The 26,169-nt window shown below is 45.2% G+C and overlaps 1 protein-coding gene across 1 annotated transcript in view; it reads left to right on the forward strand.

The window, feature by feature from the left end:
- LOC126457668 (single Ig IL-1-related receptor-like) overlaps nucleotides 1-26,169 on the forward strand; it is a 372,082-nt gene that overhangs the window by 49,485 nt on the left and 296,428 nt on the right. The window lies entirely within an intron of this gene.

Genomic DNA, 26,169 nt, shown 5'->3' on the forward strand with positions numbered 1-26,169 from the left:
TCATTGCTTGTACAACCCTCTCGCAGTGTCCGGAGCAAGTAGGGTGGGTCTGACACACCGGTGTCAATGTGTTCTTTTTTCCATTTCCAGGAGTGTATTTATGTGCCTAATGGTATCGCACTTGTGGTATGAATTGTCTGGAAGTGTTCTGGTTTCCACAAAAATTCTCTTTCTCCTCTATAACGCCGTATCTGATCATTACTGTCTTTAAAAAAAGAATAGTATAATTCATTCTATCCTTATCACAAATGAAATGGTTGAAGATATTTTAAGAGAGCTTGCGACTTCGAGGGCGTGCTAGAAAGTAATGTGTCCTAATTTTTAATTCTGTTCTCAATATCTGCCACCAGCCGGCTCCGAATTGTACCGTATAACGTGGTGGTTTGTAACGTAACTGTTTCGGTGCGTGAGAAAGAGCGTGCTATAATTGGGTTTCTGACTGCAGAAAATGTGCCTCCAATTGAAATCCATGGAAGAATGAAAGCTGTGTACAGCGATGATTATAGCGGCCTCAGTAAACACGAAATGGACGACAGCTTATTCAACCGACGAGACCCATTGAGATTGGGTTGACGAACGCATCAAATAAAATCGTCGGATAGCACCGACACAGCTCTCGGGTAAACATGGAATACCACGAAAGCGTGTACAGACCATCACTGCAGAACTGCGGTACAGAAACCTATATTGCACGGTGGGTGCCTCGAATGCTCATTCATGACTTGAATCAGAGGAGATCGGACTTATCAGCAATTTCTTTTGCGTTTTGAACGTGAGGGTAACATTGTAAGAGCTGTGTTCTCCATTTCGACCCCGGAAACAAGATAGCGTCAGTGGAGTTCCGCCTAACAGTACCGCCGACGAAAAAAGTTCAAGACCGTGCCATCAGCTCACAGGGTTCTGAAATGTTCATGATGCAGTGCATCTGGAATTCATGCCAAAAAGGCACTACCATAAACTAGGCAAGATACTGCGAGACCCTCAGAAAGCTGAAAGCACGAATTCGAAGAGTTCGCTCACACATGGAGCACCATCTCCTTCGGCATCACAATGCCTGACCACGCACGACCGCTGCGACATGTGCAACAATCTGACGCCTGTCATCGATCATCCTCCCTACAGTCTCCAATTAGCCCCCATCCGATTTTCGTTTGTTTCCAAAACTTAAACAACACTTTCGAGGGCTTCACTTTTATAGTAGCGAAGCGGTGCAAGCAGAGGTAAGGTTGTGGCTCCGTCAACAGTATCGAACTTTCTACAGTGACTGTATCAATAAACTGGTCTATCGTTGGGGAACAGGGTGACAATGTTGATACAAAGAATAAAGATGTAAAATATTAAGTTTGTCTTCTTTAAAAAGCTTTGAGTTCCCACATAAAAAATGATCAATGTCATCTGTCCTAAATTTCATAAACATTTTATTTGATACGAGGGTTATGAACAAAATATACTATTGTATTTTGTGGCACACGTAGACTTTTTTATCAGATCAAAATGTAACTAAAGCCGTCCTTCATCCAAAAATTTGAACACCATAGTGCTTTACTAGCTGTGGCCCTACTTTGTTTTCCTCTAGTATTTGAACTCTTAGCCAGCCAGCGAATCGTGGACTGTAGGAAAACTGGAACAGGAGAGAATCGAAGTTTTTGAGCTGTGATGCTGTACAAAGACATTGAAAAATAATAGATGGACTGATAAGGTATGACGGGTACCCGACAGAATTGGTGAAGGGAGGAACATGTGGAAAACACTGAAACGCTGAAGGGACGGGATGATAGGACATCTTTTAGGACATCAGGGAATAATCGCCATAGTGTTAGAGCGAGCTGTAGAGGGTAAAAACTGTAGGGGAAGACTGAGATTGGAATACAAATATTGAGGACGTAGGGTGCAAGTGTCACTCTAAAATGAAGGGGTTGGGGCAGGAGATGAACTCGTGACGGGCCGCATCAAACCAGTCAAAAGACTGATGACTCATAAGAAAAGATGTTATAGGCTGAAGTTTTAGGTGGCCTACAATGCAAGTTGGCGTTTTTCACGTTAATAAATCATGGCCGTAGGACCGATAGGGCATCTCGTCTCGAACCTGAGGACTTCTAGTCACGTACTTCCTCGCTGAGCCTAGCGGTTCCTGAGTAGCAAAGAACAAGCAGGTTCCTGAGTAGCAATGAACAAGCAGAGCGGTGCAATGTGTGTCGGACTTCCCGACTCGGCGTGGGCCTTGGATGGTGGGGAGCCCCTGCCCTTGTACTGTATAATACGCACTGAACATTCCGTGCCCCTGCTAGGTCGCTACCCGCAGAGCGGGTACGCGACGTAACTGGGAACCCCGGAACAGCGGCTGCGACTGCGGCCTGGCGTATCTGTCAGTGCTGGCGCAACGACGGGCTACCACTCTCGCGCTTTCGGGAAGTCCTACGACTTTCTTGGCTAGTTAATGTCGCTGGCTATCTCAAGCCGGATACCGCCTAGTTCAGACTGCTGCCAACGGATGCCAAGCAAAAGGCACCTGAAGATTCTTCTTGGTTCAGTTAATAACAGTTTTGCACTCGAGAATTAGAGATACCAACCAACTATTAGTACTACTCGGTAACCGGAAGGTGTTTTAAGAACGAAACCAGTCGTTGCACAATAAATGTGTAATTATACAGCTCAGGTGATTTTCATTTGTCATTACAGTTTGTCAACAAGATTATTTACTATTAAAGCGTTTAGCAGCCTCGATGACGGCGAGGACGTACCGTGGTAACGAACCCAAAAGACACCGAATTTGTTGGGAAAATATCTACGATCGCTCAGTTCGCCTAGATTGGTCGCAGCGGAATCGAAGATCCGTACTGAGCCAGCAGGAATATCTGTCAGAGGGTACATCTCTTACACATATTATTTGCCCTCTTTCGTGTTTCATTCGCCAGCGGTGAGTGCGAAGACACAGGCATGTCATTGAAATATGTATGCGTAACGTTGCGAAGCGATAGAAAATGGAATGAGCAGGTAAGGTCGGTTGTAGGTAAGGTGAATGATCGATATCAGTCTGTTGGGAGAATTCCAGGAAAGTGTGGCTCTATAAAGGAGATAGTATACAGAATACTTGTGCGACCCGTTCTTGAGTACTGCTCGAGTGTTTGGGACCCCCACTAGGTCCGATTAAAGAAAAACATCGAAGCAAGTCAGAGAAGTGTTGGTAGTTTGTTACCGATAGATCAGATCAACATTTGACTATCACGGAATGCTCCTTAAACTGAGAACGCAATCCCCAGAGGGAAGAAGACGTTCTTTTCGCAAAAGAGAAAGTTTAGAGAACCAGGCACTCGCGACGCAGTTACCTAAGAAATCACAATTTTATCATGACAAATAGTGTTAAAATGATCTGAGTGTGTGAAGTGGCAGTGTGAGTAAATGATACTATGGACTGATAAAGTTAATACAGGCTGTACTTGTACTACAGCAATTGCTGCCACTGATAGTGATAATAGTAGTAATAAATATAATGGCAACAATAAAGACAATGATAACAATAATGAGAGTGGCAAATATAAGAAGAATTTATAGGTGAACAAAATAGTTGTTTTCTGATGTAGCGAGTCCTTGGGAAAAGGATATTTAAGGAAACTGAATCGGTAAAGAATACTGGGAAATTAGGGACATTAAGTTGGAAAGAGGGATGTACAAGGGTAACGAGTGCGTACAGGATCATTGGTGAGGTTTCTTGTTGCTTTAGTAGATATGTCATTAAATGTCTTCTGAAGGTAGATCTGTTATTCAGTTAGGTCATTCCAGAGTCCTGTTCATGCCGCATAGAAGGACCGATCACCGATGGACAAAGATGATTTTGTTCTGTTGGGAAGGTTTTTTTTGCCATGTTGTTCACACAAGAGCGTCAGTTCTGACCTGCTTAGTGGCGTGTTGGTCCACGCTTGCGACACAGTACAGCTACAGTTCTGCACGGCGTGGATTCGATAAATCCTTCACATGTTTCCTGATGAGGTATGTGGCACCATATGTTTAAAAATAGGCGCGCAGTTTCCGTGTATTATACGTCAGTGATTGATAGGTCTGCACCTGGCGTCTGATAGCGTCCCAGGTGTCTTCCGTCAGCTTGACATCAGGCAAATTTAGTTCCCAAGTCCTTAAGGTGTGTCCACTGTAACACTCCTCAAGCTACTCTTGGATTCTTTCCCTATGAGGCGGACTGTTATTCCACTGCAGGAGGCCACGCCGTCGGGTAAGGCATCAGGCATGAAGGGATGCATCTGGTCCACAATAATGTTCACGCAGTCCACAGCTATCATAGTGCCTTCGATTGGTACCACAGGTCCCATAGAAGCCCAGATGAACATCCGCCATGGTAAAACAATGCCTCCACTGGCTGGCGCTCGTGGCCCTCGCCTGGATGATAGGCGTATTCGGACACGTCCATGGGCGCGGTGTTACAAGAAACGTCATTCATACGACCAGGCGAAATATTTCCGTTGACCCAATCTCGACAATCTTGTGTCCACTTTGATATGAATTGACATTTTCGTTAGGTCAACGTGGGAGCACGTAGGGTCGTCTGTTCAATCACATGCATTGAACGATGCTTCACCCACTGTCTTCTAGGAAGAGAGAATCGTCGTGTTTTCAGATTAGGATCCTCCACAAGGTGTGAGTTCGTGACATTTGTCTTGCCAAAATAGTGTCCAGTGAAAAATTGACATTATGTGACTGGACCGTGTAATATAGGGTCTACTCTTGCCGGCCTTTGGCGCAGAAACCTATTTTGCATCTTACCGGTTTTGTACTAACCTGCCGAAAACCGACAGACATAATGCGTTAGTCCCGCGCGTGAATTCTTCTCAAAGTGAAATTCCGCATAGTGAAGTCGGAAAAGTGTTACCGTTTCACACCGACGTTAGCTTACAAGTCCCGTGTGCGAGCAGCTTAAGCGACCTCGAACGCCGAGGCGGATAAGGATGCAATTGCAGCCATCAGTTACCCGTGAATTACCGTACGCATGTTCAGAAACAAACTGTTCCGAGATTTCTTGCGGCGACACGTACAGCGTTGGGGCCTCAAGCTGAGAACGAATAATGGCGTTACAGTATTAAAACGCGGGCACATGTTGTAGTGGAGATGTGAGGCCGTAAGGCTTCGGTATAATTGCTTTTTAAAGTGGACTTAACATAACTACATGAACATGTTTTCCGTTCTTTTTGTTGCCGCCCAGAGGATAAAGTAGTGGTACTGAGTTATTCATAGTTGCACGACTGTGTTCTTGTATACCTGGGTATTACTGCAGAAGTGTCTCGTAAAGAGCAGCCTAATTGTCATCCGTAATAGCAGTACAAGTAGTGTAGTTAGCCTTGGCTTTTTACTTGGAAATGCAGCAAGAAATATCGTGTTCAGCATCTCAAGTTAACCATTCGACTGTGGGCTACTGGACCTACTTACCTCGTTTGCGTAGTTTATACAGTGTTATGTGAAACACAACACAGCTCGTTTCCTCGAAAGAGCGAAGCGACCTGTTGGCCTTATTGGTAAGCCAATAACGATCGGAGAAAATCGAATCCACTCCCTTTACGACTGAAAAGACGTTTCGTTGACACCGAGTCTGATCAGTAGCTCCGGTTTGACCAGGGTGGAGCAGGGAGTCGGCCTGACCCCTTCACAAGCAACGACACCGGCACTGATATTTCATGTTTCCTCGGCGTGGTTCATTAATGGGTGCGATTTTTTCGGATGTTCAGTGGAACTGTGGTACCAGACTGCTTGGAGTCCAGACAGTGAGTACGGACAGAGCTGAAAAAGACGACTGAGACGGTCGTCGAAATCCATGCATGTTATAAAAATGGATGTACGTATGTGTGTTTGTTTGTGCATGTGTGTATGTGTGTGTCTGTGTATTCTATAACAATGGACCGATTTCAACCAAATGTGCTACACACGTCCCTTACGCGCTGCAGTCTGGAACCGCAAGACCGCTACGGTCGCAGGTTCGAATCCTGCCTCGGACATGGATGTTTGTGATGTCCTTAGGTTAGTTAGGTTTAACTAGTTCTAAGTTCTAGGGGACTAATGATGTCAGCAGTTGAGTCCCATAGTGCTCAGAGCCATTTGAACCACGTCCCTTACTGTCAGGCAAGAATCGCTGTCGGGGTAAGAACCACTTACCCATCATTGTTCCGGAGTTATATCGTCATAAACAGAGAGAAGAAATAAAAACTTTGAGGTTCGCCGATGACATTGTAATTCTGTCAGCGACAGCAAAGGACTTGGAACAGCAGTTGAACGGAATGGACAGAGTCTTGAAAGGAGGATATAAGATGAACATCAACAAAAGCAAAACGAGGATAATGGAACGTAGGCAAATTAAGTCGGGTGATGCTGAGGGAATTAGATTAGGAAATGAGACGCTTAGAGTAGTAAAGGAGTTTTGCTATTTGGGGAGCAAAATAACTGATGATGGTCGAAGTAGAGAGGATATAAAATGTAGACTGGCAATGGCAAGGAAAGCGTTTCTGAAGAAGATAAATTTGTTAACATCGAGGATAGATTTGTGTCAGGAAGTCGTTTCTGAAAGTATTTGTATGGAGTGTAGCCATGCATGGAAGTGAAACATGGACGATAAATAGTTTAGACAAGAAGAGAATAGAAGCTTTCGAAATGTGGTGCTACAGAAGAATGCTGATGATTAGATGGGTAGATCAGATAACTAATGAGGAGGTACTGAATAGGATTGGGGAGAAGAGGAGTTTGTGGCACAAATTGACTAGAAGAAGGGATCGATTGGTAGGACATGTTCTGAGGCATCAAGGGATCACCAATTTAGTATTGGAGGGCAGCGTGGAGGTTAAAAATCGTAGAGGGAGACCAAGAGATGAATACACCAAGCAGATTCAGAATGATGTAGGTTGCAGTAGGTACTGGGAGATGAAGAAGCTTGCACAGGATAGAGTAGCTTGGAGAGCTGCATCAAACCAGTCTCAAGACTGAAGACCACAACAACAACAACAACAACAACAACAATGTGAAAAACAGCCGCCTCATGCATGACGTTAAAATCTTTCCTTTTTGTAACTCTATTAAATTTCGTAAACGGTATCCATATAAGCCGCTGAATGCACTTCCAAAATTATATCACTGTACCACACACAGTTCAGGAGATGTAATATCATAAACAGTGAGATGCGTGAAAAAGTGCGCATCATACATGACATTAAAACTTTTTGCTTCTGTGCTACTAACTCTATCCCCAACATATTTCGCAAACAGTATCCACACATGAGATTTTTCACTCTGCAGCGGAGTGTGCGCTGATATGAAACTTCCTGGCAGGTTAAAACTGTGTGCCCGACCGAGACTCGAACTCGGGACCTTTGCCTTTCGCGGGCAAGTGCTCTACCATCTGAGCTACCGAAGCACGACTCACGCGCGGTCCTCACAGCTTTACTTCTGCCAGTATCTCGTGTCCTACCTTCCAAACTCTACAGAAGCTCTCCTGCGAACCTAGCAGAACTAGCACTCCTTAAAGAAAGGATACTGCGGAGGCATGGCTAAGCCATGGCAGAAGTAAAGCTGTGAGGACCGGGCGTGAGTCGTGCTTCGGTAGCTCAGATGGTAGAGCACTTGCCCGCGAAAGGCAAAGGTCCCGAGTTCGAGTCTCGGTCGGGCACGCAGTTTTAATCTGCCAGGAAATTTCAGTATCCACACATCCCGCGGAATTACCTACACAAATACTTTACCCGCAGTTGACATGAAAGTTTCCTGAGTATCGTACAGCGTCACAATGTAAACCCAGAAGAAGGGCAATGTAAAGATGGCAAAAACGTTGCTTTCTCGATTATAGTTCTTTTTAGCTATGACGCGGTACGATGCTAAAAAAACTTTCATGTCAACTGACTCTGGCCTCTGAAGCCTACGCAATCATATAACTACAGTATTGATGACACAATTGAAGAGATATGACGTCATAAACACTGAGCTGCATGAAAAAATGCCGCTTCATTCACGATGTTTTAATGCGTTTATTCTTTACTGCTAAGTCATTCCTACAGTCGAGTAAATTTAAGGAAATCCCTGACACCTAGCAGCGCTTTCGACAGCCTTGAACTGCGAAACGCAAATGGCTGTAGGCGAATACAATAGCCGTCTATAAAGCTCTTAAGAAGCGTTGCCATAGAAACGCTTACAAAATCGTGTTGTAGACACGCAAAACAGTTATACTTACGCATTTGTGCTTTATGCTTATTTCTTTGTACGACTGTTTCATAATTTCAAACTTGTTTACACAAAGACATACTCGGGCGATCGCGGGTTTATCAGCTAGTATTGTGAATAAAAATGGAACCAACGACTTGACTGAACAACCGAAAACAGCTTTGATACTCGAATTCGGGTGCAGTACCCACAGAGAACCTGGACGAATGACCTCGCAATTTCCCACGGAGGACCCGATGGGTAAAGTACTGTCAGCAACGAAGCTGCGTCATTCAGTTGATAATCTCAAGATTTCACTGACATCGCTCGCGATCGTTGTTAAATGTTAAAACTAGCTGCCAGTATGTCATGGCGTATCCCGTAAGAGGCAGCTGTGACACCTGTAGCACCCGTTTCATATTTGTTTAACTCGTAGCATTAGTTTTGAAAGCCACAAAAATGAGTGTTTAACAGTACGTTATAGACATTTATTTATTTATTTATTTATTTATTTATTGTTCCGTGGGACCACATTTAGGAGAAGTCTCCATGGTCATGGAACGAGTCAATACATGAAATTATAACACGATTGTAGAAACAGATAAAATGAAATATAAGAAACATATTCAGGCGACAAGTCGTTAGTTTAAATAAAGAAAATCAAGAATGTAACACTGGAATTTGCTTAATTTTTTATCTCTTCCAGGAGCTCCTCGACAGAATAGGAGTGAGCCATGAGGAAACTCTTCAGTTTAGACTTAAAAGTGTTTGGGCTACTGCTAAGATTTTTGAGTTCTTGTGGTAGCTTATTGAAAATGGATGCAGCAGAATACTGCACTCCTTTCTGCACAAGAGTCAAGGAAGTGCATTCCACATGCAGATTTGATTTCTGCCTAGTATTAACTGAGTGAAAGCTGCTAACTCTTGGGAATAAGCTAATATTGCTAACAACAAACGACATTAAAGAAAATACATACTGTGAGGGCAATGTCAAAATTCCCAGACTATTGAATAGGGGTCGACAAGAGGTTTTCGAACTTACACCATAAATAGCTCGAACAGCCCGTTTTTGAGCCAAAAATACCCTTTTTGAATCAGAAGAATTACCCCAAAAAATAATACCATATGACATAAGCGTATGAAAATATGCGAAGTATACTACTTTTCGTGTTGAAATGTCACTTATTTCAGATACTGTTCTAATGGTAAATAAAGCGGCATTTAGTTTCTGAACAAGATCCTGAACATGGGCTTTCCACAACAGCTTACTACCTATCCGTACGCCTAGGAACTTGAACTGTTCCGTCTCGCTTATAACATGCCCATTCTGTCTGATTAAAATGTCAGTTCTTATTGAATTGTGGGTTAGAAACTGTAAAAACTGAGTCTTACTGTGATTTAGCATCAAATTATTTTCCACAAGCCACGAACTTATATCATGAACTACATTATTTGATAATGTTTCAATATTACACACAAGATCCTTCACTACCAAGGTGGTGTCATCAGCAAACAGAAATATTTTTGAATCACCTGTAATACTAGAAGGCATATCATTTACATAAATAAGGAACAGCAGTGGCCCCAGCACCGACCCTTGGGGAACGCCCCATTTAACAGTGCCCCATTGGGACTGAACATCATTACCACTCTCAGTATTGCGGAGGATTACCTTCTGCTTTCTGTTCTTAAAGTAGGAGGCGAACCAATTGTAAGCTACTCCCCTTACTCCATAATGTTCCAACTTCTGCAGTAATACACTCCTGGAAATGGAAAAAAGAACACATTGACACCGGTGTGTCAGACCCACCATACTTGCTCCGGACACTGCGAGAGGGCTGTACAAGCAATGATCACACGCACGGCCCAGCGGACACACCAGGAACCGCGGTGTTGGCCGTCGAATGGCGCTAGCTGCGCAGCATTTGTGCACCGCCGCCGTCAGTGTCAGCCAGTTTGCCGTGGCATACGGAGCTCCATCGCAGTCTTTAACACTGGTAGCATGCCGCGACAGCGTGGACGTGAACCGTATGGGCAGTTGACGGACTTTGAGCGAGGACGTATAGTGGGCATGCGGGAGGCCGGGTGGACGTACCGTCGAATTGCTCAACACGTGGGGCATGAGGTCTCCACAGTACATCGATGTTGTCGCCAGTGGTCGGCGGAAGGTGCACGTGCCCGTCGACCTGGGACCGGACCGCAGCGACGCACGGATGCACGCCAAGACCGCAGGATCCTACGCAGTGCCGTAGGGGACCGCACCGCCACTTCCCAGCAAATTAGGGACACTGTTGCTCCTGGGGTATCGGCGAGGACCATTCGCAACCGTCTACATGAAGCTGGGCTACGGTCCCGCACACCGTTAGGCCGTCTTCCGCTCACGCCCCAACATCGTGCAGCCCGCCTCCAGTGGTGTCGCGACAGGCGTGAATGGAGGGACGAATGGAGACGTGTCGTCTTCAGCGATGAGAGTCGCTTCTGCCTTGGTGCCAATGATGGTCGTATGCGTGTTTGGCGCCGTGCAGGTGAGCGCCACAATCAGGACTGCATACGACCGAGGCACACAGAGCCAACACCCGGCATCATGGTGTGGGGAGCGATCTCCTACACTGGCCGTACTCCACTGGTGATCGTCGAGGGGACACTGAATAGTGCACGGTACATCCAAACCGTCATCGAACCCATCGTTCTACCATTCCTAGACCGGCAAGGGAACTTGCTGTTCCAACAGGACAATGCACGTCCGCATGTATCCCGTGCCACCCAACGTGCTCTAGAAGATGTAAGTCAACTACCCTGGCCAGCAAGATCTCCGGATCTGTCCCCCATTGAGCATGTTTGGGACTGGATGAAGCGTCGTCTCACGCGGTCTGCACGTCCAGCACGAACGCTGGTCCAACTGAGGCGCAAGGTAGAAATGGCATGGCAAGCCGTTCCACAGGACTACATCCAGCATCTCTACGATCGTGTCCATGGGAGAATAGCAGCCTGCATTGCTGCGAAAGGTGGATATACACTGTACTAGTGCCGACATTGTGCATGCTCTGTTGCCTGTGTCTATGTGCCTGTGGTTCTGTCAGTGTGATCATGTGATGTATCTGACCCCAGGAATGTGTCAATAAAGTTTCCCCTTCCTGGGACAATGAATTCACGGTGTTCTTATTTCAATTTCCAGGAGTGTATTTTGTGGTCAACACAGTCAAAAGCCTTCGTTAAATCAAAGAAAACACCTAACGTTCGCAACCTTTTATTTAATCCGTCCAAAACCTCACAGAGAAAAGAGACTATAGCATTTTCAGTTGTTAAGCCATTTCTAAAACCAAACTGTACATTTGACAGCAAATTATGTGAATTTAAATGCTGCAGTAACCTTGTATATACAACCCTCTCGATAACTTTAGCAAACACCGATGGCATAGAAATAGGTCTATAATTGTCAACATTATCCCTGTCTCCCTTTTTATAAAGTGGCTTCACTACCGAGTACTTTAATCGGTCAGGAAACCGACCACTCCTAAAGGAAAAGTTACAGATATGGCTAAGTACTGAGCTAACATACGTGGAACAATACTTCAGTATTCTGCTAGATACCCCGTCATATCCATGAGAGTTCTTGGTCATTAGTGATTTAATTATTAACTCAATCTCCCTCTTGTCAGTATCATGGAGGAGCATTTCAGGTAACAGTCTCGGAACACTTTTTTCTCAGAGCGCTATATGATTCCCTGTTGGGACTAGGTTTCTATTTAGTTCACCTGCTATATTCAGAAAGTGATTATTAAGTACTGTACATATATGCGACTTATCAGTAACACGGACTGATTCTATATTCTCGACCTGTCTCTGCAGACCAGCCACTTCCTTTACGACTGACCATATGGTTTTAATTTTATCCTGAGACTTAGCTATTCTATCTGCATACCACATACTTTTTGCCTTCCTAATAACTTTTTTAAGCACCTTACAATACTGTTTGTAATGGGCTGCTGCATTTAGATTTTGACTGTTTCTAACGTTTTGATATAATTGCCACTTTGTTCTACAAGATATTCTTATCCCTTTAGTCAGCCATCCAGGCTGCCTGTTTGTGCTAGTACCCTGTTTTGAACGTTCTAACGGAAAGCAACTTTCAAAGAGCACGAGAAAAGTCTTGAGGAAAGCATTATATTTATCGTCTACTGTATCAGCACTATAAACATCTTGCCACTCTTGTTCCTTGATAAGGTTTACAAAAATCTGTACAGCAACTGGATCAGCTTTCCTAAAAAGTTGGTAACTATATTTAACATGTGTTGCAGCACAAAAATCTTTTAGACTTAAAATTTGTGCATCATGATCTGAAAGGCCATTCACCTTTTTGCTAACAGAATGCCCTTCTAATAATGACGAATGAACAAAAATATTGTCTATGGTTGTTCTACTGTTCCCTTGCACTCTCGTTGGAAAGAATACGGTTTGCATAACATTATATGAATTAAGGAGGTCTACCAGCATCCTTTTCCTTGCACAATCACTTATACAATTAATATTGAAGTCACCACATATAACTAACTTTTTGTATTTCCTATAAAGTGAACCAAGAACCTCCTCTAGCTTTAGCAAAAATGTTGTGAAATCGGAGTCTGGGGATCTATAAATAACAACAGTAAGAAGTTTAGCTCCACTAAATTTAACCACACCTGCACAACATTCAAACACCTTTTCAGTGCAGTACTTTGAAACATCAATTGACTCAAATGGGATACCGTTTTTCACATACATGGCTACTCCCCCACACCGCAAAGAGCTCCTAGAAAAGCTGCCAGCCAACCTTATCCTGGTAAAGGAAGCCTCTGAATTATCTCCTTATTTAAGAAGTGTTCAGATATACCAATAATTTCAGAGTCGCCGGCCGAAGTGGCCGTGCGGTTAAAGGCGCTGCAGTCTGGAACCGCAAGACCGCTACGGTCGCAGGTTCGAATCCTGCCTCGGGCATGGACGTTTGTGATGTCCTTAGGTTAGTTAGGTTTAACTAGTTCTAAGTTCTAGGGGACTAATGACCTCAGCAGTTGAGTCCCATAGTGCTCAGAGCCATTTGAACCAATTTCAGAGTCAACATCTATAAGCAGTTCACTAACTTTATCTCTAATACCTTGTATATTTTGATGAAATATACTAATTCCCTCATTAATCGGATACCCAAGCTTTGTAGAAAGTGGTTTCTTTGTTAGAGAGACTTCCCTTAAGCAGGAATACCTATCAGCTGACTTCAATCTAAAAAAGGTACAGCTTGTCGCATTACTCTGTAATCGGACTTTATCTGTAAGCATGGTAATGCTCCCGTTCAGAAACCAAGTAGTAGGGCACCATGAACCTAAAATCATCGTACGTATTTGTTGGACTCTGTTTCTCAAAGCCGTTCCGGAAATGTAGCGTGTGAAATGGAGCATCTGTTACGTAACAGATGAATATACTCAAAAACCTGTTAACAAAATGGTTCAAATGGCTCTGAGCACTATGGGACTCAACTTCTGAGGTCATTAGGCCCCTAGAACTTAGAACTAGTTAAACCTAACTAACCTAAGGACATCACACACATCCATGCCCGAGGCAGGATTCGAACCTGCGACTGTAGCGGTCTCGCGGTTCCAGACTGCAGCGCCTAGAACCGCACGGCCACTTCGGCCGGCACCTGTTAACAGGTGCAAGCAAATGCAGTGTATCAAAATTGGGAAAACATTTCCAGAAGTTAAACGTTCTAATAGTTCGCTTGCGGCGTTAACTGGATAGCTGGTCTCCTTGGAACAGCAATGTCTGTCAACAGTATTTCTGGCTCCATAAGACATGGATACTTACTATCGTAACATTATACAGGGTTGGGCTTTATGCAACCTGCAATGCCTTCAAATACCGAGTGCAAGATTTTAATATTCTCTCGCTCACTACGTGCAAACTATTAGTCCTACAGAAAACGTGAACAGGACCTTTTTGTAGCAAATTTATTGTAGTTAAATTTTGTAGTGGGTTTCGTTTTCGCTAGAGGCCACAGTTTTCGAGTTACTCAAGAAAAGCGCGTTTGAAGGTCGCTTTTGAAAAGTTCGGGAAAATTACGTTTTAAACTTGTAGTAAACATTTGCCTAATGCATGTAAGTATAGGTGTAATTGATGTTGTTAATCAGTCATTCAGACACACAGACAACACAACAGTTTGTCAGACAATGTCAGTGCCACAAGTTGTGATCGCTGAGGGGGGCAGCAATCTGAAAGGGAAAACAGTCGACATGAAGTGTGCCGAACTGCGCCGACATTTATCGATCAGTACTTCGGGACCTGCAGCCATTTGATCGCTCCTTTACTGTGGCTAGTTAGTTGGGAGCTCAGAACACATTAATTTAAGTAGGTTACCAGTTAATAAAACATCAGTCTGTTTTTGGCCTGACGTGGCGCCCCAGAATGTACTGGCTCTCGAGAAAAAAAGATTGACGGTCTCTGCCGTAGACGTTCAGTATTTCACGGATGCGCAGAAATACTGACCGTCTAAGAGCGAGACTGAAAGGTTGCGGAATAATTTTGAAAGAATCAAAAACTTTGAAAATAAATATCGCTGCCTGAAAATATTATGTCATCTGTGGCAAGTACTGGTAATCTCCTTGACAGTCTCTAGCGTGCCACACGGACCAAGGTGGATAGTGTAAGTTACGTTTGTTGTTGTGTGGAAAGTGAGTTAAAGAAAACGAAAGAACATTATTATTAGACTACATCGAAATGTATAAATCATTGTCACTGTTATCGGAAACTACGGCCTCTAAGGAACACGTATCCCAGTACAAAATTAACTACAATAAATTTGGTACAATAAGGCCTTGCTCATTTTTTCTGTAGGACTAATAGTTTGAACGTAGCGAGCGCGAATATAAGAAAATCTAACGTGTGGTATTTGAAGACGTAGCGGGTGTTGCATAAAACGCAGTGGTGGAGGCAGCTGAATCGACCTGTACGTGGGGTCTTCCGAAGTTTTTGTCTGAAACATTTTGGCGTGATACATCATATCATGGGAAACAACTTCCGTTAGGGGCAGAATATTCGCTGACCATTCCTAGTGACGATAGGAGCCCTTTTTTTGAATTCACCGGCCCGGCGACGACGAGGCTTTACCTAACACTACTAGCCAGTTGTGCTGCATATTACGTACCCCAGCAAATTGATAGTGATTTTCAACAGGAAAACCTTAAGAATGAGTTTCTCTAAGATCTTGCTTGGCATGCTCCTTTTCACGCGGAGCAGATGACTGGCAAGACACATCGTACATGCACGCCTCAGAGTGCCACCTCTCAGTGGCAGTGGCATAACCAATAATAAAACACGCCTAGCGTCGTCTCTAACAAAAGTTGTTTCCCATGGCGTGATACGTCACCCCTAGACATTTGACGCAAAGACTTTAAAGACACGCTGTATATAAAGGAGGAAGCCTGGTTGAGCGTAGTGGCTATGATGATGGCGGAGCAGTACTCAGAATATCCTTGCTGCTATGTTACAAAAGCATCAGAGTCCCTCGCACTGTCCTGTTCGTTTTTTGCTTCAGTAAAGAATTCTTCCTTAACCAATGGAAAAAGATCGATCACTTGTGCCGGCTCGAGCGGCACGCGCTGGCGAGATGCGTTCGCTCCCCCGCTCACCAGTGCTCCCCAATTGATCGTCCTCAACGCACGGCCGTGCGTCATCCGCTGGAGCACGCGTAATTAATTGCACTGCTGCGGTTGTCAGCTCCACCCCACCTCTGCCCCCCTTTTCGTTGACACGCGACCCCCAACCTACACGCACACATACATACCACTTGGAATGGGAACGCGCTCCCTTGATCCCTAAGCTCCAAACCTAAGAATGTAGAGCTCCCTGCATTTGGCGTGAGCAGGCCGCAGTACGTTTTTTAATAATTACCGCGCTTACCTGAACAAAAGGCAATCTAGTCCCAAAATTTGACAAGATATGCTTTTTACGCGAATAGAATTTTGGATAAAGCACTCATCTGGCGAATGTTGTTTGTATTGATCTTGGTAACCTATTACTAAATATGAGTTTATTGGAAGCGATAGATCGTGGCTTCGACCCGGTAAATTTTATGAGGCTTATCGTCTCTAGTAATGTCGTTGGAAGTTAAATGTTGTGCATGAAAAGTATGTCCCTACGTGCTGTCGTTTTGCCAATGGTTCTCGTGCAACTCATACGGTACTAGAATAGCGACGGATACGAAGCTTCGTATCGCACAGTAATGCGTTTCGATCGACGCTGTCTAAGGAAGCGGCTAGTCCGTTGGTTTCGGGCGTTGTTGCCCCCTATGGAGTTGTACTATTAGTAGACACTGTCTATGATTTGCAGCGCAGCTGACGAAGGTCCCTACAAAGTCTTACGAGTGTGTCACTCCACCACACAGCCACGCACTAAAAAGGTTTTTACGAATCTGAAAAAGGCCCGCAGAGACATACGAAGGTGTGGTACTTCCTATGCATTTTTTCTGTCCGTCACTAAATAAGAACTCTCAAATTGTCAAGTGTTTTTTGGGGTACTAGATAAGAAAGCAAATTGCTTTTTCGGACAAGTATCGCTGCTCATTTCATCCTAGCTCTGTATACTGGGCCAGTACATCTATTATAACAGGGACCAACGTCTCGTGACACAAACGGCTGTCAGAATATCCCGCGCACCGAGAGAGATGTTTAAAATACCTACTCCACTTCTGAAGCGCAGTGTTCAAATCCCCGGGCTGTCAATTGAATTTTCGGGACTTTCCTGTAACCCCTAAGCCGAAGGCCGAGAGGGTCCTTTTTAAAGAGCAAGGGCTGTTTCTCCCTCATTCTTCGGCCACTGAGCTCAATTTTCATTCGTGCCTAATGAGAGCGAAGATCAATTGAAGGTGAGGTAAAGTCTGTGTCGCGTTTCCGGCCAGGCCGCAGGCAGTGAACGCAGTCAGATCTTCAACATATCCCGCTGCGCGTTTCCTCTATTAATCTTTTCCGCAAGAAATTTTTACTCGGCGAAAAGCACAAAAAACCTAAAGGTCTGGAGAGTCTCCCTCGTGCTCGACTACGGTACGTGTCTGCTGTTCTCGTCACGTTCTTACGATGCGGCAGATCACTATACGACTAAAACGGAACGCGAAACGAAATTGTTATCTTCCATCTCGATAGACAAAGAAAGCCAGGAGCGATTGTGACAGGTTGGTTTGACCGATGAGAGACCGTTACGATGATGCTGGAGATGCTGTACTGTCAGACGTTTGAAGATAGACGGAGACTGTCCCCTACTCTCTACTTTCAGGAACAACTTTAAGTGAGGAATCTAGGAATACAGCACAGGGTGGGCGAGATTTAACTTCCTATTCAAAATTATTTATTAGTTTTTAATGCTCAACCAGTTTTCATGAAACAAAAACATTTTGTTCCTTACAATCATAGAATTGTTATGCATTGGTCAAATTCAGCGGACATACCACCATAACCTACCAATTTCCGTAAACGGATGTGGATGTTTGCGACAGAGTTCAGCAGATAATACAGCGGTACGTTTCGATGAACTTCGCGAATTCGCTCCTCCAGTTCGTCAAGAGTTTTTGGTTCTGTGCGGTGACCTTCGTCTTTCGCTCACCCCAAGAGGAATAAATAGCTAAGCGTTAAGTCAAGGCTCCCTGCTGGCCATTCAAAGGGGTCACGACGTCCTAGCCAGTGTCCTTTGAAATCGGTGTCAAATGGTTCAAATTGCTCTGAGCAGTTAACTGCTGCGGTCACCAGTCCCCTAGAACTTAGAACTACTTAAACCTAACTAACCTAAGGACATTACACACATCCATGCCGGAGGCAGGATTCGAACCTGCGACCGTAGCAGTCGCACGGTTCCGGACTGCGCGCGTAGAACCGCGAGACCACCGCGATGGGGGAGAAACCTCGATAATTGATACAGCGGGAAGTACCCTCTGCCTCGTACTTCACAGTGGTTTTCAGTGTACGCGGCACAGATGTAGACGTAGAATGGGTAAAAAAGGGAGTGACTGACATTGGTACGGGGTAATATCCGCCCATGGCTTGCGGAATATACTACGTATCAGTAGATAAGTTGTGTATTCTCCCTGCGGTCCCGAAAGTAATTACAGCGAAGAGCAAAAATTACGGAATTCACCCTGTATGAAGGAGACCCTGTGGCCTCCGACACTCGGCAGTCGGGTCACAACGCGAGCCGTGGCTTCTTGAACGGTCTGCGGAGGAACGCTGCAGTAACAGAAGGCGGTAGCGGCGGCCGTGGAGCTGCTGGAACAAAGGCGGTCTGCCGCGGTCCAGGAGGCTGTCCAGTCCAGTCCAGGCGAGTCCAGGTTTTGTGGCGGCTGCCGCCGCTCCACGCAGCTGGTCCGCACCTGCCCCGACGCCGCAGCTGCTCGCAGCCGAAATCCCGCTGTAGCCGAGGGACGGACCACATACGCCGAGTATTAGAAGTGCTCGATCTATAGTATCGATGCATCGAAATATACGCTTTTACTTGGCCTCTGAGCGGCCGGTGCGCTCGGTTCGTTGCACATTAGCTGTTGAGACAAGCCCGGCCTCATCTTCCAGCTCACAGCTCACAGCTTTTAAAAGAAGCGAACACGGAATTCAGTAATACGTCGCAGAAGTGACACGACAGCTGATGGCGAATCGCTAGAAATACCATGTACATCCTCATCGCTCATTTTTGTACATAATACTAGGGTCCACCAAAAGAAATGCACGCTATTTTTGTAAAAATACAGTTTTCATTCTGGATGTGTGAAAGTTTTACAGTGAGTATAGATACATCCTTCCTGCTTGTTTTCAAACTTAGTTCAACTTGTTCCCGTGAGTGGTGCCGTCACAGCATGTCTTCAAGATGGCTGCTAACCTTGACGTTCGTCATCAGCAACGTGCTGTCATAGAATTCCTGTGCTGTGAAAACGAGACAGTGGGAAACATCCACAAGAGGTTGAAAAAGGTGTATGGAGATGCTGCTGTCGATCGTAGCACAGTTAGTCGATGGGCAAGTAGGTTATGTGACGAAAGCGGGCACGGCAATATTGAGGATTGTCGTCGCAGCGGCAGGCCTCCTACTGCACACGCTCCGGACAATGTGCAGAGAGTTAACGAATCGGTGACTGCTGAAAGACGCATCAGAGTTAAAGAATTGTCACGCTACGTTGGGAGAGGGGAAGGTAGTGTTTGCAGAATACTGAAAGTGTTGGCGTTAAAAAAGGTTTGTGCCAGGTGGGTTCCCAGGATGTTGACAGTGGCTCACAAAGAAACAAGAAAAACGGTATGCAGCGAAATTTTGGAGCAGTACGAGAATGGTGGAGATGAATTTCTTGGAAGAATTGTGATAGGTGATGAAACATGGCTCCACCATTTTTCACCAGGGACGAAGAGGCTTTCAGTGGAGTGGCATCATGCAAATCCACCCAAGAAAAAAATTCAAAACCACACCTTCTGCTGGAAAAGTTATGGCTACGGTGTTTTTCGATTCCAAAGGACTCATGCCAAGTGCCAAGTGGAACCACCATAAAATGCATATGTGACGACACTGAAGAAACTTCAAGCTCGACTGAGTCGTGTTCGACCACATCGGCAAAAGCAGGATGTTTTGCTGTTGCACGACAATGCACGGCCACATGCCAGTCAAAAAACCATGGAACCGATCACAAAACTCGGATGGACAACACTGAAACACCCGCCTTACAGTCCTGACCTGGCTCCATGTGACTATCATCTCTTTGGGAAACTGAAAGGCTCTCTTCGTGGAACAAGGTTTGAAGATGATGACTCCCTTGTGCATGCTGCCGAACAGTGGCTCCAACAGGTTGGTCCAGAATGCCTCGGGCATGGATGTGTGTGATGTCCTTAGGTTAGTTAGGTTTAAGTAGTTCTAAGTTCTAGGGGACTGATGACCTCAGAAGTTAAGTCCCATAGTGCTCAGAGCGAACCATTTGAACCAGGAAGGATTCAGAATTCACACTCATGACAGTGGAAGTTCTAAAACATAACGAAGTAATTTTTTTTTTTTTTTACGTGTGAAATTTCATAAATTTTTTCACTTACTAATGGCAGCATTTGTTGCTATAGGTACACATTTCTTCATTAGTTAGAGTCTTCGATGAATTTTGCACAGCATACAAACCATACTTAAAGGTGTATGAAACTATAGAATTTTCCAAATCTATTAAAAACTGTGGTAAAAATTGAGGTAATTAACTATAAAATTTGTGTTTTTTCTAAGCATGAAGTTTAAAATATAACAGTTCTTTCGTTTTTTCATCAATTAAATAAATTCTAGAGTTTCATACACCTGTGGGTATGGTATGTATGCTGTGCAAAATTCATCGAAGAATCTCTCTAACTTATGAAGAAAAGTGTACCTATAGGAACAAATGCAGCCATTAGTAAGTGAAAAAAACGATGAAATTTCGCACGTAAAAAGAAATTATCTTGTTATATTTTCGAACTTCCACTGCAATGAGGTTGAATCCTGAATCCTTCCTGGTGATGCTGACATAGTTTTATGCATTTACTTCTAAAAGTATAGACACTGGAAATTAAAATGTCCAGAGATGCCTCTCCTGCTCCAACTCGGCCCGTTTGACGTCCTACCCCCCTTCAGCGACTCGCTGTGCCCTCGGTAAACAATAAGTGGAAGGCCCCCTGGCCGCTGGTGCACACTGCCTGCGACGCGCAGCTGACCGCGGCGCCTGCACGCTCCGCCAGGTCAGGGGGCGGCCGCTCGCATCCTGCAGGCGGCGCTGAGATCGCATCTCTGGCGCGCCGCTCCTTTGTTCCGGCAGCCCCCCGTCCAGCGTGGGCGGTCGGCAGCCGCACATCACCTCCTCCCAGCCCTACTCTCTACCCCGCACTCCTTTATTTGTGCACGTTTGCCCGGGCCGCCGCCTACTATGTATTTGCATCCTTATCGGATGGCTGGATGGCTGCGAGGCACGGATGCTCCGCGAACGCCTGACGTAAGCCGTGCTCGCCGCTGGCGGGTCGATGACTAGCGGCGCCGTGCGTCTCGCGAGGCCTACCTGATTCTCCAGCTGCTGCAGCTGCACCTGTTCCTGAACTTGTAGATACTCTACTGGCCAGTAAAATTGCTACACCACGAAGATGACGTGCTACAGATGCGAAATTTAACCGAGAGGTAGGAGATGCTGTGATATGCAGATGATTAGCTTTTCAGAGCATTCACACAAGGTTGGCTCCGGTGGCGACACCTACAACGTGCTGACAACGAGGAAAGTTTCCAACCGATTTCTCATACACAAAACAGCAGTTGACCGGCGTTGCCTGGTGAAACGTTGTGATGCCTCGTGTAAGGAGGAGAAATGCGTACCATCACGTTTCCGACTTCGATAAAGGTCGGATTGTAGCCTATCGCGATTGCGATTTATCGTATCGCGGCATTGCTGCTCGCGTTGGTCGATATCCAATGACAGTTAGCAGAATATGGCATCGGTGGGTTGAGGAGGGTAATACGGAACGCCGTGCTGGATCCCAACGGCCTCGTATCACTAGCAGTCGAGATGACAGGCATATTATCCGCTTGGCTGTAACGGATCGTGCAGCCACGTCTCGATCCCTAAGTCAACAGGTGGGGACGTTTGCAAGACAACAACCATCTGCACGAACTGTTCGACGACGTTTGCAGCAGCATGGACTATCAGCTCGGAGACCGTGGCTGCGGTTACCCTTGACGCTGCATCACAGACAGGAGCGCCTGCGATGGTGTACTCGACGACGAACCTGGGTGCACGAATGGTAAAACGTCATTTTTTCGGATGAATCCAGGTTTTGTTTACAGCATCATGATGGTCGCATCCTGGCGACATCGCGGTGAACGCACATTGGAAGCGTGTATTCGTCATGGCCATACTGGCGTATCACCCGGCGTGATGGTATGGGGTGCCATTGGTTACACGTCTCGGTCACCCCTTGTTCGCATTGACGGCACATTGAACGTTACATTTCAGATGTGTTACGACCCGTGGCTCTACCCTTCATTCGATCCCTGCGAAACCCTACATTTCAGCAGGATAATGCATGACCGCATGTTGCAGGTCCTGTACGGACCTTTCTGGATACAAAAATGTTCGACTGTTGCCCTGGCCAGCACATTCTCCAGATCTCTCACCAACTGAAAACGTCTCGTCAATAGTGGCCGAGCAACTGGCTCGTACAATACGCCAGTCACTATTCTTGATGAACTGTGGTATCGTGTTGAAACTGCATGGGCTGCTGTACCTGTACACGCCGTCCAAGCTCTGTTTGACTCAATGTCCAGGCGTTTCAGGGCCGTTATTACGGCCAGAGGTGGATGTTCTGGGTACTGATTTCTCAGGATCTATGCACCGAAACTGCGTGAAAATGTAATCATATGTCAGTTCTAGTATAATGTACTTCTCCAGTGCTGGTCCCTTTAATCCCAAAAATTTGAAATTGCTCTGAGCACTATGGGACTTAACATCTGTGGTCATCAGTCCCCTAGAACTTAGAACTACTTAAACCTAACTAACCTAAGGACGTCACACATATCCATGCCCGAGGCAGGATTCGAACCTGCGACCGTAGCAGCCGCACGGTTCCGGACTGAGCGCCTAGAACCGCTAGATCACCGCGGCCGGCCTTTAATCCCACAAACCAACCAACTTCTCCAGTGAATACCCGTTTATCATGAGCATTTCTTTTTGTTGTAGCAATTTTAATGGCCAGTAGTGTATGTAAGTCTGCAGGCTTTCGTGTCCGTGTCACTGAAGTTAAAATCTTCGCCGTTGTTAGGCCGCGTCATGGTTCTTCAAACAATCGGGATCTTCTGGTGTCCACTGCAGATTGGTCACATTGTCAGAGACCTACAGGATAAATTTTCTCCTGTTGCTGTTGATGGGCCCACAACATTGGCTAGAAGCGAAACGAGCAGAGCGTAAGAGGGGGAATGTTTATCCAACCCTGATTGCCCGCAGATGTAGCTTCCAGGGCGTTGTTTGTGCTGCCAGCACGCCACGGCCGCTAATTCACTTCCTTTATGGCGGGAGCCACTATATCTGAAACCTATAGCCGTCCTCTCTGTAGAAGTTACACGCCGTCCTAGAAATTTCAATCGCTTCTCGGACATTTCCTCTAAAATGTTGGTTTCCTTAGCCAACACACGTTTGAAATCGATATCAAGGCTACAGTTCTCGCTATGTTCCGCTATCGCCGCTTTCTGCCGCATGTTGCGTTCGTGTTCCTTGACACGTTCCTTAACAGTATTTCCTGTTTCGCCTAGATAAATTTGCCGCAGACACCCGTCATTTCATAGGCGCCCGCAGTGTGAAGGCAATCAGGTACATCTCTTCTCCGTCGTAGAAAAGTCTTTTACTTTTTATTTTGATTGAAGAAAGTGGTCTCAATGCAATTTTTCCTTAGAATTCTGCTTTTGCTGCCACTGATCCCAGAAACAAACGGTAACTTATCAGTGTGGGATGGAGGTTCCTCGTTCTTCCAACTAACACAATTCATATTTAGCTTACTGTATATTTGTTGTAACTATTGGCCTTCATTGTCTTCTTTAAAAAATCCGTCACTGATTCCAAGCTGTTGTTTACCCAAGAAACCCACTCCTCCAGCAAAAACATGGGAAAACTCCCTCCTTCATAAGAGAATGCGACACTGGTATCCGACAGTGCTCAATCTACAGTAGACACATGAAGAACCAACAGCAGGGATCAAAACGTCTATCGTTTGAAGAAATATGACACAAAGATTCTAACTTCAGAGCTTGTAAATGTTGGTCTTTTGTTTGAACTGGGTGATTGGTGCGGTATGTTGTTCTTATGCCTATCGCCTTTCCCTCTCAGGCAGGAACTTAAACACTCACCTGCTGATGTGCGCTCCCTAGACCGTAGAGACGTTGGACTTCTCTTCGGGTGTTTCGCCGCCTAGCAGAATATCTCATTTAATGACAAAGGGACAGCAAATAAAATAAGCATATATATATATATATATATATATATATATATATATATATATATCACAAATCTGAGTGACTTCCAGGGCCGTTTCCACCACTATGTAAGAATAGACGGCCGTCTAGCGTCCAAAATTTTAAGGGCGGCAAATGGTGGAAAAATTTGATTTCAAATCAAACAGTGAAAAAATTGAGCAGATGCGGAGAAAAATTGAAAAAGAGGAAAAATTAGAGGGAAAATTATACAGCTAATTTTTTTCAAAAGTTTACGTAACATGTACTTAATAAATCGTTACTTACTTTGCCTCTATCTACCTCAAAACTAAAGCAGCCGCTACCGAGTACGAAACGAAAACAAACATGACCTTGATTCATCTCTGTCGAGCACCGAGCAGTAGCCAATCGCTTAGACCGCTGCGCCACCAGAGGGCCTAATAAAAGCTGTAGAGCTCTCAATAGAAAATATAAACAAGGCATAATTTATTTATTTAATCACAAGAAAGTCAGTGCTAAAGAAGATTTGACTTATTCCTCATTCTAAAAATATTTCAATTGAAACAGAAACGAAATAATACCACGATTATCCAGATGACCTAGTCTCATGCTTCGGCATGTGTACCATCGCTAAAGAGTACTTTCTAAATTCAAGGAAAAATTCATTGTCACCTGAAAATACTTCCACAACTTTATTAGTCCATTTTGTATCAGTAAATAAAGTAAGTAATTGATGCCAAATTTGGATGCACTGGTATATTCAATCGAGATCTAGTTGAAAATGCCCACGTGCTCTTCTATTTCAATTACTTTAAGAAATTCCAAAAATTGAGGACTGTCCCCAGAACAATGATGAAAAGTATAATAGGAGATTTGCATTTTTGTGCAGTTGGATGGTAGGGATGGGACGGATATTGGGGAGACCGATGATAGTAAAAAAGAGGGGGCGTAATTTTTCAGTTCTCGCCTAGGGCGGCAAAACACCTTGCATCGGCCGTGGTGACTTGGCACGAAACCACCTTGCTGTAGCACAAGAATTTAAAACAAGAAAACACATTGAAGTTCAACGCAATTACGTCCAGTCCCCCGAGAGTAACGAATGGTTGAACGAGAGAATGATAAATGTACAGGTGAGATCCGCATAGCAAAAACAGGAGCAGGGGCCGAACGTCACAGCTTACCTCGTTACGACTTGTGAGGTCGTGATGCTCGGTGGCCGCTGTGCAAGCGGTGTCATTGCTCGGTAGCAACTAACATGACTGCAGGAAGCTTCCGAACGCGAATCATGCTGATCCACACGGACAGCGCTGACATCTAGCCACTCCCAAGGTGAGGAGAGACACACTTCAGTAACGACATGGCGGTACCTTCCGCAACACTATTGTCCGCGTAGTGAAAGCGTCCGAGATTTACAACCGAATGGCCGGCCGGGGTGGCCGAGCGGTTCTAGGCGCTACAGTCCGGAACCGTGCGACCGCTACGGCTGCAGGTTCGAATCCTGCCTCGGGCATGGATGTGTGTGATGTCCTTAGGTTAGTTAGGTTTAATTAGTTCTAAGTTCTAGGCGACTAATGACCTCAGAACTTAAGTCGCGTAGTGCTCAGAGCCATTTGCAACCGAATGGACTGGGGCGTAGCATTCGGTGTTATTTGTAAACTCGGGCGCCGCGCCGTAGTGTGCGTTCGCAGTTCACAGGTAGTTCCCAGCAGCCAACATGAGAACGGGAGAGAACGAACTGTTGGTGCAGCCTCGTCCCAGAGGGCTGCTCGGCCTCTTTGCCTTTTAGGTTGGGACATCTGTTTGGACGTGAAGTCCACGAACGAGAGAAAACTGGTATTCCGACGCCACCGCGTATCTGAACCTTACATTCAAATGTAACGGCCTGGAACTGTAACGGAAATTCGCCATATTGAGCTTTTCATACATTAACCAAATGGAGAATTTGAAAATTACTCCGCTCCTCCGTTTGATCGTCTTCCCTGTAACCAATCCTTCGGTGATACTTATATGGATATGGTGTCTGTTCTTTCGGAC

Source organism: Schistocerca serialis, chromosome 2, assembly GCF_023864345.2.
Source record: "Schistocerca serialis cubense isolate TAMUIC-IGC-003099 chromosome 2, iqSchSeri2.2, whole genome shotgun sequence".
NCBI lineage: Eukaryota > Metazoa > Arthropoda > Insecta > Orthoptera > Acrididae > Schistocerca > Schistocerca serialis.